The 19,163-nt window shown below is 42.1% G+C and overlaps 1 long non-coding RNA gene across 1 annotated transcript in view; it reads right to left on the bottom strand.

Annotated features, from left to right (window-relative positions):
- Positions 1-733: 733 nt before the first annotated feature.
- The window catches only part of LOC143839059 (uncharacterized), a 36,723-nt gene continuing 18,293 nt past the window's right edge, over positions 734-19,163 (bottom strand). Inside the window, exon 3 of the long non-coding RNA XR_013231565.1 lies at positions 734-1,127. This is a non-coding gene — a long non-coding RNA (uncharacterized LOC143839059). The remainder of the gene's footprint in view (positions 1,128-19,163) is intronic.

Raw genomic sequence — 19,163 nt, 5'->3', positions numbered from 1 at the left:
ATGCTCCAACCTATTGCTTACTGTCTCTTCCCCCAGCCGCCCTCTTTAGCCCTCTAAAAGTCATTGCTTTCCACTTCCTCCAATGAAGCCTGTTTCACATTGCTGGTTGACAAGAGGATTACACTTGGGGTTCATGGGCATCTGTTTACAAAACCAAATGGGGGCAGACATTTTTTTAAAAGGAGAAAAAAAAAGGGAGGGAAGAAGGAATTGCAAGCCAGGAAGTTTCTTGAGACTCTGCCACATGCCAGATATGGTTGATGGCCTACACTTGGCATATTGTCCGCAAATTGTCCAGTCCTAGCTAAGGTTTTTAAATGAGTGGTGCATTCTGATTGAAAAGAAATAATTAATAATAATAATCACTTCCCATGTGGAAAGGCACCCTGCCTTTAACCAAGTAGCAGATGGAAGAAGAATTTCAGTGTAATCAAATGAACTGTCAGTCGTTACAGTTCCCTGCGAAGGGAAGGCATCTGCTGGCAGGCTGCCCTGAGAGAAGAATTTTGTTCTTGATATAGATACTGTGTCTGTGGTTGTCCGATTAATTTTATGCACACAGTTCCTTGACATAAATACTCTCTCAAGCATGGGAAAGCTTTTAGTTAAAAAAGAGAGAGTGAGAACAGCATAGAGATGGCAGACTTGGAAATTATAGATACAGGACCTGAATCAAGACGAAGATACACTCTATTGAAAAAGATAATGACTTTTTATTTTTAAAAGGTTTTCGAAAATATATGGAGGACAGTAAAGACAATGTATCAGTATTCAGCCTCATAGCAATGCCATTACTTATCAAGTGCTGTTAGTAGCTAGACGCGCTCTCCTGTTTTCATATTTATGCTGGCCATGCTGTGATGCAAACAAAAGAGCATTTCAATATCATCTGCTTAGCACTGATGACCCTCACTTCTGTCCACTTCTTCATTGTTTTAATACAGTTCCCTGAATATGTTCCTTTTCCAGTTCAGCTCTTCACATTTCCTTGTTCTACTGCCCACAGCGTTGATTCCAGTCAGCTTTCTTCCATCTCACCCAGGCTTCCTTTTCACTGCAGATCCCAAGCGGATCCCATGATCATCAGTATAGTTTTTAGGGGTGGTCAAGTGGAACCCCTTCCTCCCCTTTTCAATGGCAAAACAAAACAAAACAAAACAAAAAAAGCTCAGTTAGCTCCCACCTTTCTAAGCATATCTTTGGAATAATTCTGAAAGAAATTAGCCAAGGATTTAATGTTATTTAAAGTCACAACCCTGCCTCAGCATTTGCTACTTTTGGAGCAAACTTTGCTGAAAGCTGATACTTCTTCATTACACTCCCATTGGAAAGAAAATAACCTCTATGAAACATACCCCAAAAGTCTGGATGTGTGTCTTTTTAAATGCAATCACATTACAGAGCCAAGCCTGTTCTGGTTTCAGCTTAAAATGATTTATTAATGCAGTCTGACTTGGTCTGTTCAAGCATTTTAATTTTGCTTGATCGGCGTGCCACTTTTGACACTGTTGATTATAACATTCTGCTTGATCGTTTGTGAAATTATGGAGGCTGAGCCGGAATTTCTTTGAGCCGGTGTCAATCTTATTTGTCAAACTGATATCAATTTGTGCCTGAAGGAATTTTCTTTTTTTGTCTACTCCACCTCAGAGTCTACATTGCATTGCTGTATACTATATTTAGCATTTTTTTTTTGAAAAAACAACAACATGATGTGCAGAGTTGCCAGTATTCAGCATAAATGAGCTACCTAATCCAGATATCCAATGCTGTAGAATTTTGCAGTGATGTATGGGGAAGATGCGTTCTGCAGATGGGGGGAAACATGTCTATTATTTAAGGCCAAGCATTCAAAGATGAGGATTTCTTTTAAGGATATTCAAACCCACCACTAGTTTGGTTCATGTTAGCTTAACATTTTACTCCTATGACGAGTAGGGGAACATACGCTAACTCATACTGTACTGGCTTTCTGAGGGTTGAATTCCATTTTAAAAATCCTCATTCACAAAAGTAGGGTAATTTCCCCTCCAACTTCCTGCCTGGAGACCTGCTCTCTAGAAACAGCATTTCAGGGGGGTATTTGGGGTTGAGCTGGGATGTAGAGGTGGGAAAGCTTTTGTGAATGAAATCTAGATGGAATCTTATCCAAAACATGATTAGACACTACAAAAAACAAGGAGATTGTTCATTTAACCACCATATTTCATGCCAGGTACAAGAGCAAAGGAAGCTCTGCGCATATATGGATATTAGGATTCTAGATTCTCCATGGAGTAAAAGGGAAATTCAAGGGAAATGGGAAATAATCTGACTTTTGCAGGCTAGCCAAGGAGAAAGAAAAATAAAACAAAAATAACTAAATCTATCCTTAGTGAGGATATTTGAAAATTAAAGGGAAAATAGATATGATGTGAAAGTGCTGTCTTTCTGTAATTCTGCACATCTATCCACAAAGAATGCCACCATATCCCTGTTTTATTTTTTTCCTTATTTATGGAATTACTTCAATATATCAGCAGACATCAATACATCTAGTCAGTAGGTTGACTGAAGTGCCACAGTGGGCTGGGTATTGTTAATGTTATTTTAACTTTGTAACCCCAGGGAGGCTGGCAGTTTCATTCTACATGTCTACTTGGAACCTCTTTGGTTATCTCACCTTATCTTAAATTGTAGACATTGTTTACTCCTTTTGCTTTCACAGGCTAGCGGTGTTATGCTGTGTGGGAATGTACCTGGCTTTTGGTGCCAAGGGGTGCTGAGGGTGGGGAGTTGGGAACATCTTAAATCTGGGCATATGTAAGGACCCCTCAGTTTTGCCAAAGAGTTTTCATATGACTGTTTTGTCAAGGACTTTAAGGTGCCAAATGTATCAGTTCAGTTTGTGAGGATAGTGAAGCAACAGAATACCCTTCCTGGATTGCTAGATGGATCTCTGAATGACTTTCCTCTATGTCCATGCTACTAAGGATTGAATTTACGTCCAAATTACAGCCCCCTCAAAGATGTTGCCCCCAGGAAAGTGATTTTGGAGTGTATAAAACAAATGCTGTGCAAACTGCACACACCAAACACATAGGGAACCTCACCTTGCTGCCCACTCTTCTTCAACCTTTCCAAGTTGTGGGCAGATTACATTTCCGGGGTTCCACTTACAGACTGAAAGAAAGGTCTTCCCAGTGCTATTGCTGGAAAATATAGTTGCAATTACAGAATTCTATGGAATTGTTCAGGAACAATTCACAGGGAAACTTCAAACTCAAAGGGAAACTTCAAATGGGCAGACCCCCCACCCCCAAGGCAGGGCAACCATCCCACCCTTCTTGCAGCCTCCTCGGGCCACTGCAGGCAGGTTATGGATGACAGAAAGGCAGACATCTCCAGAGTATCAACAGAGTGGGGGGTCTCAAGATATTTGGCTGAACACACAGGTCCAGACCACAGCACACCATCTAGATCTTGTACTCTGCAGAGAAAACATATATTGAGCTGGCTGGGCAACCCTGAGCATTCCAGAGGCAGATGTCAAACAACAGAAAGGCAGATATGACAAGAGTTCCAATTGGGGCTCCCCAACATAACTCCCATGACAGATAAGCAGGCAGACTGGCCATAACAAAAGCAAGGCAAGAATGCTAAACAAATCTCACAGCTAAAATGCACAGGTCTGAAATACACTGGTCTAGAGCACACTCCTCAACCAGTGATATACACTTCCCTGAGCCGGCTTGCTGGGAGGACAGTATAAAAATCAAATAAATAAATAAATTCAAATGTGGCAAGGTACTCCCTTACCAGCACCTCTGCCAAATCCTCCATCATTGTATGCCTGGCATCCCCATGACTACTGACCTACCAATTGATCACTGACAACCAATAGTGGGGCTTCTCTCTTTGAAAAAGAGTTTCTGGGCTGCAACTCCTCCTCAGCCTCTTCCACCTGCTATTCCCTCTGGCCATATCTGTTGGCCTGAACGCTGCATACTTCTTTGCAGAGCTCATGCTTCCAATGCATGAACTTTGCATTCTTGATAGAAATGCTTTCTGATACCCAGGGGTCATAGACACAGACCAGCTTGAACTCTACTTTCTTGCAGAGAGGATGTAACCTGGGGCTGATGCCTACCTGCAACTTCTCTGCCATGCGAGAAGAAGCATCTCCACAGGGCCCGACTGCAATGTGGAGGCCAGTGCCTGGTCTAGCTGTCAGCTTAGGAGGAAGACTTCTCCCAGGCTGAATATGTAAGTAAAGAGCATATTGGTGGTGTCCTGAAAGGGCTTGAGGACATTTTTGAGAATGTCAGGTAGTCACTGGAATTGATACTGAGCTCTTCTTCCCTGAGCAGGATGATCATGGAGGAGATGACATCCTGAACTATGATTTTCTGCTCCACCAAATACACACACCAATGGGTTAGTAAGTCCAAGATGAGTTGGTATTCAGGTTGTCCCCCTCCTGCCACTTGTACAGAATATAAGTAGACTTGATGCTGCATAACAAGTGGATGGCCAAGCACCAGCAAGTCTCAAACAAGGACCATATCTTGAGAATGACAATGTCCCAGGTGACCTTCACAGTGCTCCCCAAACCCAGACACATCTTTAAGCAGCAAGCGAAGCACTTAAAACTAGGCAGAAGATGTCTCTGTGGCACTCAGCCTTTACCACGGCCAGCATATTGGCACTGGGGTCCTTGACCATGTAGCCATGTAGCCACATCCTCAGGCTACTAGGTATCATGCCAGTAAAGGTAAGCATCCATCCTTTGCGCATGGAATAGAATCACTTTGTTGTCATGTTTCCCCTCCTAATGCCTGGTCTATATGATGCAGGTGGTGGTAAACCTCTTCCCCCATGACATGTTCCCTTTGGACCCACTTTCACAGCACAGAGATGTTCATAATCAGGAAGTTATAAAATGTGGGTCCTCAGCTGAGGCACCTATTAGCTAAGCCCCTCTGCTTGGCATGTACTGAAAGATGGTGTGTCTCAGACCCCTGAGTTCACCTAACACCTAAACCCCAGCCAGGGGAGAGGAGTTCACAATCAGAAAAAATGTGGTATACTTTCAACAATTCCCTGCTTCTCTAAATGCCAATATAAGAGAGGCTGCAGAGCTCTTAGGGTATGTATAGACCTCTACTCCCATCCAGCAGAATGTCAACTCTGTTTTATTGCCAGCCAGCATTGCCTGTTATGTTTTGGAGGGGTTCTCTTGGTGTTTCAAAATATGGGGAGTTCCTCTCCCCCATTGCTTTGAAGTTTGGTAAACATTTTAATGGAGCAGAGACATTCTGTCTGGAACTGTATCCATTCACAAACCACCGTGAACAGCTTGAAAGTTCATGGAAATTTGTGCTATTTGCTCCATGACAAACTTCACTTAGCAGACTATGAACCAGCCCAAATTCATCATGAACTTTCATTTATGAGCTCATATCTACCCTTTCACAGAGGGGGCAATGGAAGTGGATTTTAACACCTTTTCCTGCGTCCTCAAATTGAGTTGTGAGCTTAAATGAACTCCGGGAAATGGTAGAGGACAGGAAGGCCTGGAGTATCATTGTCCATGGGGTTATGATGGGTCGGACACAACTTTGCAAGTAACAACAACAACAAAGTGAGTGGGAAATACATTTAAGGAAAATTACCGAATATGGGCAATGAAAGCTAAATCCTTGTCCTCTCTTTATCTTACTGGTTAATTTCATTAACTCAGTATGTCAGATAAAGGTAGTAAGAGTCTAGCATCTATCCTCATTCATCTGCACACTCATTGTGTATCACTAGAAAGGGAAGAATATATATATATATATTTATTCCCACCCTACCTGAGCCTCTGCCTTTATCCTTTCCCCATCTGACAAGAGGGTGACCTGGTTACTATAGTTCCTTTAAAGTGCCCCTGCTTATGTTCCAGAAAGGGTACAATCTTGATTAATAATTACCTAAACATGCATCCCAATTTCACCTCATCCTAATGATGCACCCAGGAGAAGTTCCTCCTAGACACTATTGATTGCTCTAATTTTTCTCTACAAAAAGTTATCTGCTTAGAGTGTATAGTTTGCAGGCTCTAACAGACTTTCTTTCAGGCGCTTCTAATACATACTTGACTACCAAAAAATTATTATGCATTTTTTTTCAAAAAAGTTTTATAAACCCAGGCCTTTCAAAAATAATTAAGGTAGGCTTTGTGTGACATCTCTTTCCATATCACAATGCTTGTAACTCTTCTGTTTCACTGTATCATTTTTAATGTACCATTTCATCATAAGTAAGCACCTACATCGCAAGATCCTTCTCAGTATGACAGACGCTACATTTTCTCAAAGAACTTCCTTCTGTCTCCCACAGATAAGGTAGCATACAACACACAACACATTAATCTCTCTCACAGTACATCCCCAAACTTAATTACTGCCTCAGCAGTGCCATCAAATAGTGTGTGAATAGGTAGATGTGCTGAGGCTAAGTGCTACATGTTTATGGGGCATATCCAAGCCCCTAATTAAGGCATTCTCTTAAACTGTCCTTCAGCTTCTGTTGGTAAACTTCCTTATGTCCTGATCAGTACATATGTTTTCTTTAGGCTTCCATATTGGACGTACAGAAAAGAGATATCGATAGGAGAACAAAACACTGCTTTTTGTAATTAGTAGTATTTAATTTAAAATCCTCTGCATGGAAACAGTTTCTTATTCAAGATATAAGTCCTAGTGAGGTTTAGTGGTTAGAGCATCAGACTAGGGTTTGCAAGACTCAATTCAAATTCAAAAGCATACAGATTACCTTTGATCCCTCCCCACCCTTTTGCTGCCCCACAAAGGTCACTCCCCCACTCCTCCCACTCCTCCCCCACTCCTTCCAGCATCCTCCCCCCTTCATCGGTGTACTCACTCCATTCTTCTTCATTTTTATTTTTTTATTTTTTAAATGACAAGCAGCATTAAGTATTGCAATTTGCTGATACACACACACACACACACACAAATGGGGGTAACAATGGGGGGGTAAGTAAAAGGAGCTGCCTTAGGTTTAGTTCGTTACCAGTATTTACTTGAATCTGGGATCTGAGAGGAGGCAAATGGGGAAAAAATGAAATGAAGCTGACATGAGATATAAAGGGAGAGAGAATGGGATGATTGCCTGGCAGTGTAATGGCGGTCAATGAATACGCAACACCTTTCATTGGCGTGAAAGGCCACAACTTTATTGAACATAACCAAGGGTTGGCATGGCACGAGGTGAGGAGTAATTCCCATGCAGCCGTCCGGCTGACGTGGGCTCAAGGGGCGCCCTGGGTCCTCCTTCCTCCCCGCCGGGAGGAAGGCTCCCTTGCCCCTTGAATGCCCTCTCCTGGGAAGAGGCCAGTTAATGGTTGCCGGGCGTCCACCGCGTACAACCATCCCTGCCTCCTGGCCCCGAGGCCCTGACCTTCCCAGCCGGGTAAGGCCGCACTCGGTATCGGCCGGTCTCTTATTGAGACCCCCAACCCCAGGGACCAGTACGCAAACTGGTCCCTGGCCAAACTACTCCGCCTCGTGCCCCCATTCTGCCCCCCATTCCGCAGTTGTGACAAGAACTTGACAGCCGGGCGGGAGGGTGGGTGGCTGTCCTCCGGCTCTCGACGAGGCAAAGGGGCGAGTTCCCAGCCTCGTGGCGCTTATATACAGCGCCTGGGACCCGCCCCTTGCCTTCGTCATCGGGACGCGCCGGATGGCGCGTCCCGACGCACGGCGAGCAGACGCCTTTGCGTCTCCTGCCCCGCCCTTCTCCGCCGAGGCAACCACGGCCGCCGCTAAATCGCGGCCGTTCTAAAGCCTAAATCTATCAAACATTTTTCACCTTAATGCTATAATGAACAAAGTTTGAGGGGGCAGCCTCTGGAAGTCTAACAAAATGACAGCTGAGCCACATGGACCTTCTGTGAACCACCAAACTCAAGATCCTGCACAGTGTTCATGATATTGGCAGTTTTAAAAGCCTGTCCTGTGTGGATTGTACTCTTCCTCCAGATGTATTGACCCCAAGTGATATATTTTGCTGGTACACAGGAGGTCCATGTGGCTCCGCTGTCATTATAATGTTAGACTTCCAGAGACTGCCCCCTCAGACTTTGTTCATTAAAGTCGGAGTAGTCAATACTGACTCTGCTGGACTGAGTCGGGTAGGAGGGCTCCATGCACCCACCACACCTCACCCCTCTAAGTAGCAGGCAGGAATGTGTTCAACATTGCCAAACATCACTCCACTATACTCATGCAACATCATGTGCTAGTGCCTGTTGTATGCCTGGGTACAATAGAAAAGACAGGTAAAAAGGCTTTTGAGATGTTGCATTAAAACAGGGTTTTGAAATAACACTTGATGACACTAAATGAATCTCATCCCCACCTCAGCATTGCTAAAACTCCTTTAAAAGACAGGCAAGGTATCAATAACTGCCCTTTGTTTTAAATGGGGATGCAAAACACTATACAGTAGAAGAGGGATTACGCCCTTTTCCCATACCCTATACGTCTGGAGAGCTGTGTTTTCTTACTCCCCTTGTTTTACTCTAAGTCATCAGAAGAAGAAGTGCCCCTTGGACTTCACCATTTACTCTTTATTTCTGCCTCTAGCCACAGGTTATGTTGAAAGAAATCCTGTGACATTTCAGGGCAACATGTTCAACTATCATCAGATAAAAACATATACCTAATAGGCAGCCTTCTGTTATCTAAAATGTACTTCATCCAATGCTTCTTTGAGGCAGCCTTGTAAATATATGAAGACTTATCATGCCACCCCTTAATCCTTTTGTCCAGGAAAAACAAACTAGCAATTTATGTTCCTCTGCTACATAGGTGCATTAAGGATGGGCCAAGAAATAAATGGGGATGAGAGAGATGGGACCTTCAGGGCATATCTATCTATCTATCTATCTATCTATCTATCTATCTATCTATCTATCTATCTATCTATCTATCTATCTATCTATCTATCTATCTATCTATCTATCTATCTATCTATCTATCTATCTATCTATCTATCATCTCTATCTACTATCTACTACTATCTAATCTCTTATCTCTTATCTCTTATCTCCTATCTCCTATCTCCTATATCCTGTCTCCTATCTCCATCTCTCTCTCTCTCTCTCTCTCTCTCTCTCTCTATCTAGATATATATGGTGATAGATCATCGTTCCAGAACTTCACTTCTCCCATCCATAGGTTTTGCCAGATTTTCTACATAGGTTTATTTTGTACCTGGCTATAACTGTAGTGAACTATTTTCATTTTGAATGCAACTCTGAAAGCCCTAATTGCTTAAATTCCCTTCTGGGAGAAGAAAGTTTATTATGTAAGCAGGAGAAATTCAGAATGAGAAGTAATTTAAAATAGTATAAAGTAAACATAGATCGATTCTGCACAGAAGCGAAAAATACGCATTGCTTTTTATTTGTAAATGCACAATAGGAAACTGTGCATTCATACACTTCCTGTTGGGAGATCCCCTCCCAATTTATCCCACTGCCTTGTCACAGCTTTTCTCTTCCCAACAAAGTGGCAGACAAACCTAAAGCATAGACAACTCACCCTTCTCCCCCCACTCCTCACGTTGCCAATCAACACAAACCACCAATCCATTCACAGCAATTGTTTTGGGGACTCAAATTCCCAAGTCCCAATTTTTTAAATACACTTCCACATTGTTATGGGGAAATGCCACAACAGTAAAACATTTTATGTAAAAACTTGCACTTCCGTGTTGCTTTGGGATCACGCTACAACAATAAAATATTTACTTAGATCCCTTTTCAGGATTCTTTGTATAATGGTCTCTCTTTATGTTCGGGTAGATTTGTGATAGGCTGGCCATGGTAACTTGGCCCCGATCACTTTGTGTTAATGATAAAGATGTAAAAGGGAGAAGGGTGCTGCATCACCCCCCCCCCACATTTCCCCGCTAATACCCCACCACCAGAAAACACAGAATGTGCTTTAGCTGCCCGATCCCAATATTACCATGCACAATTAAGAGAACATTTTATTTGAAGTGAGGGCACATTACTTTGAAGTCCTGTAGCTTTGCAGACTGTGTCATTTTTTAAAAGTTCTATCAGGAAACAGAGAGGGAAGGGTGGGTGCAAGGGTGAGCAAAATGCTACCGAGAGTGTTGTATGTTTCTCCCTCCAGGCAGGCTTGCCCCTGTCTGTGTCCTGATTTGCAGCGTGACAAGAAGAGAGAAATTGGGATTTTGTGATTTCCCTCATCGTGGAGCAAACTGGGTGAAAACTCACGCCACCTACTGGAGACCTCCGTGTTGCTGCTGATACCATGTGAAGGCAGCACTAAAACCTATGAGCAATTAGGGACTGTCCAGGGACAAATACCTAATATGAAATCGGTCATAGTATTTGTTAAAACTGAAGGAGAGGAAAAATTGAACAATATACTTGATTTTTAATTTGTTTTTCTTTCTTTAATATGATATTGAGTGGCACGGACTTACCCGTACCGCTTTTTGGCGGTGGGGAGGATGGGTAGGGAAGCAGCGGCGCAAGTGGCTGCAGCACAGGTCTCCTTGGTGTGCCGCAGCATTGCGGTGCATCAGAGGAGACGGGGCTTGAGCATCTGTTAGGACGCTGCCCCCTCTCTTCCTGCCTCTTCGCCTGAGTGTGGGCAAGCAACCCACCCACCCTCCCTGTTGTGTGGAGGTACATGTTTAATGTTCTATTTTGTCACAGCGGAATGTGCACAAGCGTATGAGCTTAATGGCATGGGAACCGGTGTGCGATCGGCATCCCTGCGAGAAATGGGGCCTCCTTAAGGGGGTTGGTGGTAACAAGCCACATGCAAACCCAACATGGTAGGCTTGTGAGCTCGTTCCATGACCAGACGGCTCTGGAGGTAGCCAGGGAGGTTCGCACCCTTTGGCCCTCCACAGGAGTCGTCTCCCTAGGTATAGGATTGCCCAGGGAAAAGACCTGTAGCCCAGCGTGGTATTTGATGGGTTCCTTTCCTGGGTAAAGCGTGTTTTTGCAGTCAGTGGACTGCCTAGATTTGGGCAGAGAGGGTGGCAACCCTTGTTGCCCCAACTCTATGCATTCGGTTGCGTTAATAAAGCTGTGGCCAATTTTATGCCAGTAAATTGTGTTGTGTCTTCCTTCTCCAAAAACTGACCTCCTACTTGCCAATAATGTTTTTGATATGTTTTTTTTGAGATATTATTATCACCATCTGATGAGGTATGTAATATAAGATATATAATAATGATGAAAATGATGAAAGTAATAATACAGAGGCAAAATAGATTGGTTGTAAGAACTGAAAGTAGGATTACTGTTAAGATTATTATGAGGAAGATGCTGGTGAGAGCCTTCTCCCTCCCCTCTGTTTGTTTAATATATTTTGTTGTACAAAGCAGATTCTGAATCATTATATGTATAAAACCCTTTTCTTTCCTGTACCCCTCCTATATTTCTACTGCACTTTTATTTGTATTTTTAAAATAAAATAGTTTCCTTCTGGAGGGGGGCAGGAAAAGGTTGAACACCTTCAGCACAGTCTTCCAAATAGGCTAAGATGAGTGGCGGCACTATCTGTGTTTGGAGTTACCTCACCAGTATTTTGGAGCTCTTTGAGTAAGTGAACAGGGATCCAGCTGACATCATATACTTAGACTTTCAAGAGAGCCTTTTGATAATGCACCTGATTATAGACTTCCAAATAAACGTAGCCATCTTGGGATAAGGGGATGGGCTCTTTTATTAATTTAAAATTGGTTAAATTACAGGAAACAAAGAGTAGGAATAAATGGAGTTCTCACAATTGAGGGAATACATAAGAAGAGTTGGTTTTTAATACTCCGCTTTTCACTGCTCAAAATTATCAAAGCAGTTTACAATTGCCTTCCCACCCTCTGTACAAGAAACACTCTGTGAGGTAAGTAAAACTGAGAGAGCCATGACAGGCCTGCTCAGTCGGAACAGCACTATCAGGGCTGTTACAAGGTCACTCAGCTAGCAGCATTTGGAGGAGCAGGCAATGAAAATCAGCTTTCCAGATTAGTAGCCATTGCCCTTAATCACTAAACCATGCAGGTTATCTATAGCAATGGGATCCCACTATTGGAGCAAGTTCTATTTAATTGGTTCAGAAATGATCTGGAACTATGGTTGAGTGGTGCAGTGGCTAAGTTTGCAGATAGAATCATAGAATAATGGAGTTGGAAGAGACCTCCTGGGTCATCTAGTCCAAACCCCTGCATTATGCAGGACACTCACAACCCTATCGCTCATCCACTGTAATCTGCCACCCCCTTGAACCTTCACAGAATCAGCCTCTCTGTCATGACACAAAATTATTCAGGATAGTGAAAACCAAGGATGATTGTGAACAGCTCCAGGAGGACAACAATGCGGCAGGTGAAGTTCAGCACTGGTAAGTGTAAGGAAGGCTTTCTCAGTCAGGGTTTTGTGAGATGCTAGGGTTTCTTGTCAGTCCTGGAAGAGTTTCCTGAATGGGTGAGAGTTAATTTTTAATATATTTTTTAAAAAAATTGATAAATTTTTATCGGGTGGTATGACCATATATAGTCATGTTGACCCCCTCCCCAAATGGCCAAAGATAGCCTGGAAGGGGTGGGAAGCAGAGGGGCTACCATATTCTGCATGATCATGCCACTTCTGGAGTTTCTAGAAGCCCAAAGAACGTTTCAGAGGTTTCTCTGGTTAAAAAAAGTTGAGAAAGGCTGGTGTGAACTCATGCAACTTCACATATTGGCTAATAGGTTCTGAACATGCTGAGACCAAGAGGGAATGAAACTTGGGGCCATAATAAACAGCTTAATGAAAGTGTCAACCAGTGTGCTGCAGCAATGACAGTGGCAAACTCTGTGCTGGAGTTATTAGGAAAGGAATTGAACATGAAACGGCTAATATTATAATGTCCCTGTATAGCTCTATTGTGCAGTATTCCATTTGGAATACTATGTGCAGTTCTGGTCACCATATCTCAGAAACATCATCACAGTACTGGAAAAAGAACAGAAGAGGGCAACCAAGAAATCTATGCGGTTAGGAGCACCTTTTTTGTGGGAAAAGAGGAATAGTCTGGGACTTTTTAGCTTAGAAAAGAAACAACTAAGAAAGATTAAGATAGTTTTATAAAGACAACTCTTTCTTCCTCTCCCGGATTTGACATTATCCAAGGAATCTATTGAGCAGTAGATTCAGGACAGCAAAAGGAAATAACTTTGCTCAGCAGGCAATTATTTAAATAGGAAGGTAAATTAGTTGAAAACAACCTATAGATTCAGATTGAATATATTTTTGGTGTGGGGATAACTCTACTGGGGACCTGGGAAGGAGTGCAATAGAAGTCTATGAACATGACATTGCACTCAATCACCCATACACCCACTCCTACAACTGAGCAGAGTGAGAGCCTGAGGCAGCTGAACCCCAAGGCCATTCCCCCCCATCCCTGCTGCGGCTCCAGGCAGCCAACTCATTAGAACTGGCCAAGGGAGACCCATCAGGGCTGTGCCTCTACCTCTCCTGACCACCAATGCCTCCTCTGCTCCCGCAGTGGCTTGCTGTTCTCCCCATGCCACTGAGAGGTGAAGGGTCAGAGGATGGAAGGAGGTCTGGTTGTTTTTCTTGCTGGCACCAGAAGTCATCTGATCCCCTTCATCAACATGGCTGCTCCCAGACAGGGGGTCAGGGCCCCTCGGTGCTGCTCTCCCAAGGCCTTCACCTTGGGACTGTTTTTGCCTTCTGTCAACTGGCATGCAGTCTCGAGCTCACCAAAATGGGGAAGAAGTGAGGGGGAAACGGCCAGCCCAACAGCAATAACTGATGCTACTGATGCTGGAGCCAGTGCCACAGCTAGTGGCCAAAGGAGCTGGTGCCGCTCCAGTGTGCCCACAGTGTGCCTTCCCCAGCTGCTTTCTTCTACATGACTTCCCACGCACCACTTCACCCTGATTAGCAGCGAAAAACAGTGTGGTACAGTGGTGAGAGGGAGGATCTGGGAGAGCAAGAATTGAATCTCCAGAGCTGTTCCATCTCTTTAGGTGTCCTCAGGCTGGTCACATGCCCTCTTAACCTGCCTTGCAGGATTGTTGTGAGGGTAAAATGACAGGAGAATTATATATTTCACTTTGGGTCTTTCTTTCTTTCTTTCTTTCTTTCTTTCTTTCTTTCTTTCTTTCTTTCTTTCTTTCTTTCTTTCTTTCTCCTTCCTTCTTGCTTGCTTGCTCACTTTCTTTGATTCTCTCTCCTTCCCACCTTGAAGTTGGCAACCCAGCTGCCTGAAGTCCCCGTCCTGAGCCAAGATTTTCCCATATAGATTATCTGTGAGAATCATATCCTCACATTGATTTACTGATTTGTTTATTTTTAGATTTATAAGCCGCCCCTCTCTTTCAAAGGTTTGTAATTTTAAAATGTTTACAATTAGAGTTCAAAATACAATAAAAATAACCAAGAGGTGTCAGAACTTCAGCAAAAAAAATTCAAAGCTTCTCTAATATACTTATCAGCAATTTCTATGCCCTTTCTGTAAGAAAGTGATAACCAACAGAACAAATGTGGAAGGTGTCCAGAACAAGGGCTAGGAAGGAAGCTCTTGGTTTGGTATAAAGTTTGTAAAAAGAGGGTATGAGATATGGAGGGTCTGAGCTACACATAAGCTTTGGATATGCTAAAACTGGAAACCAAACAAGACACATCCATTTCCCCCTCAGAGATTTTTCAGACACATAGATGAGGGTTAGGGGAGATGAACCCTGCAAAATGAAATCTGGAGCATCTCACACCAACCCAATTACTAATAAAAAACACCCCAAAAGAAAAAAGAAACATAGTGACTGTGAGGTATACATTTATGTGACCACTTAGGGTCTAGTAGCTGCCAGAGAGAGCTTTGATCCTGAAAGCTTATACTCTGGAAATCTTGGTCTTTAAGGTAGCACTGGACTCTAAATTGTGCTCAGCAGCTAGTTTCTGTCTCTCCCCCCCCCCCCCCACCTTCAAGGTCTGTATGGAAGGGAGCCTCATTTTGTTCTTATTCTGTTTACGTGTGTGTTTGTTTGTGTTTGTAGCAGTCTTCCAGTGAGTGTCTTACTATTCTCCATCTGTAAGTGTTCTCTTCCAGTTGGACATGATGAAGAGACCTGTTATTGAAGGTACTGGAGTCTACTTGAGGAGTATTGAAGGATAATATGATAGCCATTCCACAGAGAAAACTACAGTTGGTGTTTCAGAGGCAGGTACCAGAAAATAGCAATCAGAAGTGAGACCTTTTGTCAGCAAAAATGTATAGTATGCTTGTTATATTTTTGATTTAGATTTCCCATTTATGCCAATGAAAGGAATCTATGAGCACATACAATGAATGAATGGGGGTTCTGTGTTTTCTGTCTGTTGAAACACACATGGAAGTCTTCATAAGGGATCTTGTCTGCAGTTCTGCATTGGGTTCAAATTGGGTCCATTTTCCGGGCCTTATTTATTATTATTTACTTAGTTACAAAATGTGTACACCTTTCTGCCCTCATAAGTTTAGTATTCCAGTATTCCACCAATGTAATATTCCAGTACAAGAAGTCCAAAAATAATTTCATGCCCATCTCAGACTATAGATATATTGTAATAGTCACAACTTCTCTATGATAATGGAGACAGAATTAATTCTTTCTAGGCTATCTTTGTGGGGTTTAATGATGCAAGTATTAAAACTCGTATTAAGAATAAAAAGAAGGGGAAACCAGAAATACACACTCTGTTTCTTGACCTTCCAAATAACAACTTGTTCCTAAGCAGATATTTCTGAACAGGCCTGATATTAGTAGTACCCAACTCTCCTGAAAAGGAGGAGATTGTTTCTGTTCTAAGCCTATTTGCCTGAAAATTGATTCATTGCTTTTTTTCAAACAGACTAAATTGAAGGTGTGACTGGACTTTGTTGTTCTGGCATTGCTGTCTCCTCGAAGTTCCAAACCATTGAGCTTGGCAGTTCCTGAATTGCACTGGGACTGTGAACCACCAGGAGGCCTGTAATGTCAATGCTCTTTAATCCTTTGCATGTGTAACAAGATTTTTTTTAATGGCTGAAAAGGATTGTTCTGTGGCCATAGCATATATGCACGTAACATATAGCCTGTGTCTAGCAGTGAAATATTTTTCTTCCTCCTGAATCACATTTATTTATATGTTTCCAGTTCTAGAAGTTTACATGGTCATTTGAAAAAAATCAGATTAATTTAATAGCACATACACACACAAATGTATTCTCACTGTAGCTTTATAAAACAATCTAGCACAAAATGTGGATGTTCAAGCCCTGTAAGTTCAAGAAGAGGTATGCAAATATCAGAACTGTGGAGAATTAGGGGATTATCTAGGTCAGGACTTTCCCCTTTTTTTCTGCAGTTTTGTCTGACACCAGCCTGGACACTTTTTCCTCTTTCCCCCAAGAATATTTAAAGGGAAGTAGAGTGTTCAGTTCTGTAAATAATGTTATTGTTAAGTTTAAGGCATATCCTGTGAGGTAGGTTAAGTTAGGTGCATAGCACTATATTTCTTATAGTTCTAGCACTATATTTCTAATATCATAGTCTACATAGGCATGACCTTTTTTATCCACTTGGTACAAAATGACACAGCTCTTAGGAGTCAGGTGGAGCTTGCATATTATACCCATTTTGCAGTCACTCTCTGCCCGTAATCAGGCTCAGTTCAAGGTGCTGACTACCATGTACAAAGCTCTGCACTGATTTGGACCACCTTTCCCCATTCACCTGAGAAGAACCTTCTGCAAATGGGTGAGATCAACAACTGCCCATAAACATGCATTCTGTAGTGTGATCATCAGGAAAGCCCTACATTTCTGGCACTCTACAAACTATGTAAAACAGAATTGTGCAGGAGGTAATAGGACTATATTATGATGAAATGGTTCAAGAAAGTGATTAAATAAAGGTACTAGAATTGTGAGCTACACTACACTTCATGGTATGCATTATCTGTTTGACATATGTATTATCTTGTTGTCACTACATTCTTACTTACCTGTGCAATTATACCCTTTTGGCATTGTTAAAATATCATGTTTTACTTAGTCTTTGTTCTCTGAGTTCTATAATCCTAGTCCCTTTGCTTATCAAATATCTCATTCTGTTGGCTGCACTGACTTCTGTTATATCAGTGACAAAGGTATACAATAAAATAAAAAGAATAAAATTCACACACCTGGTGGGTGAGTTGTCTTGCCTCTTTTGGAACTAGGTAGGGTTGAATGCTTCCTGAAGAAATAGTAGTTTGAGGGACTGTTGTTCACAAGTTGATGGTCTTACTTCTACACTATTAAAAGCTTCCAGTTTTCCCCCCAGGCCTTCTAGCATCACTAAAAGCAGGCAACATGACTAGTGTAGTGACCCATTGCCAGCATTTCCCACATGCTAATTTAATTTTTGAGGCAGATTTCAAGAACAATTAAACTTGAGTGTAGTTTTCCACTCATCTGCTTCACTAGCTGTGACAAAAGACAGACTTAGAGATAGTGAGATGTAAGTTATACCAGGGAAAAGTACTACAGTAGTTTTGCACATTCGAAAGTAGAAACACAGGTTAGACTGAGATTTCACCTGGGTCTGGATGGGAAACTATTTCACTTGTGTTTTAAATCACTAGATGAAAAAAGAAATAGCTGATATGTTTTCCCATACAAGTTTTCTTGACCTTTACTAAAAGATCATCACTGTATGGCAAGCAACCCCATTCCTCCCCCAGTCCCCTGGTAGTTGCTAAAGACAAGTTCCACTGAGATGTAAGAGTTCATGACTGAAAATATAAAAAGGAATAGCTGGGAGATGAGCAATGAACACAGCTTGGTGATGAAACTGAAGGAAGAGCTTGGTATGCCAGCAATGACATTTCTAATTACTTTGTAGGCAGAATTTAAAATAAGGGCTCATTTGTCATGATGGCATCATCCATCAAGGTTCTATTAGCCAAAGGCTATGGTATTTTCTTGCTCAGTTTTGTTTTATCAGTTTTACATTGTGGCTTTTGATTGGTTGTTTCTGTTTTGTTCAGTGAGTGTGGGTTTTTGTTGTTTTTTTAAAAAAGCCTTATGGCACTATGGGAATGGTTCTTAATCCTTTTTAAGTGGGTCTCACTTCTGAACATGATGCATCTCTTGGGGTCCACCATCATGTTTCCTCAGGGCATTGTCAGGCCAAGTGTGGGAGTTTTGTCCACTCACAGGATTGAGATAACCTTTTAGTTTCCCTTTATTCAATGTCTTCCTGAAATCCAAATAATCTTTTTCTCTTTTAAAAATTTGTGACCAGTTTGTAATCAATTACATTCTGAATAAATAAAATGCCAAAGACAGGAGGGCAGGAAGGGAGCTCCTTAAAATTTTAAAGAATTTCATTTGGTAGATGTTCAGAAGCAGGCCCTATCTTCCCAGACTTTCTTATTCTCCTGCTAGAGCACCCTCTTGTGGTGTGTAACATAAGACAAATGCAAGGGCTATTCATTTGTCTTATCATATGGAATGTGTGTAGTATAGCCAGGTGATGCTAGGATTGCCTGGGAGGCAGGAAAGAGATATTCAGAGGGAGGTTGCCATTGTCTGCCTCAACATCATGACTCTAGTGTTCCTTGAAGGCCACCCTTCCAAGTACTAGCCAGGGCTGATCTGGCTTAGCTTCCGAGATCTGAAGAGATTGGGCTTGCCTGGGTTACACAGGTTGGAGCAATTCAAGGGCTGAAGTTACAAAAGGGTGCATTGATTTCTTTTCAAAGGAGAATGAAAGTGAAATCCATATTTTAAAAGAGAATAAAAGGGAATAAGAAGAATCAATAACTACATCTGAAGAAGTAAGTTTCGTTTTAAAAAAAAAACCCTCCTCTCACCATAACAGTGTTAGTCCCTTGTCTCCTTCACAATGGAGGATTGTGGCAAGCAAAATCATTGGGAAACTGGACTCAAGATTTATGTCAAATGGGTATAGATATCTGAAAATATTTTGTCAGTGGGAGCTAGTTGTCAGGAAATATTATTGTCAAGTAGTCATCAAAACCTAGAAAAGGGCAACATCCATATAATCAGTCAAAAGGGATGGGCCAAGTGTGGTATACAATAACACTCACTTTT

The sequence above is a fragment of the Paroedura picta genome, chromosome 5 (assembly GCF_049243985.1).
Source record: "Paroedura picta isolate Pp20150507F chromosome 5, Ppicta_v3.0, whole genome shotgun sequence".
Lineage (NCBI taxonomy): Eukaryota > Metazoa > Chordata > Lepidosauria > Squamata > Gekkonidae > Paroedura > Paroedura picta.
Note: the sequence above shows the minus strand (reverse complement) of the source record. Positions and strands in the feature narration are given on the sequence as shown.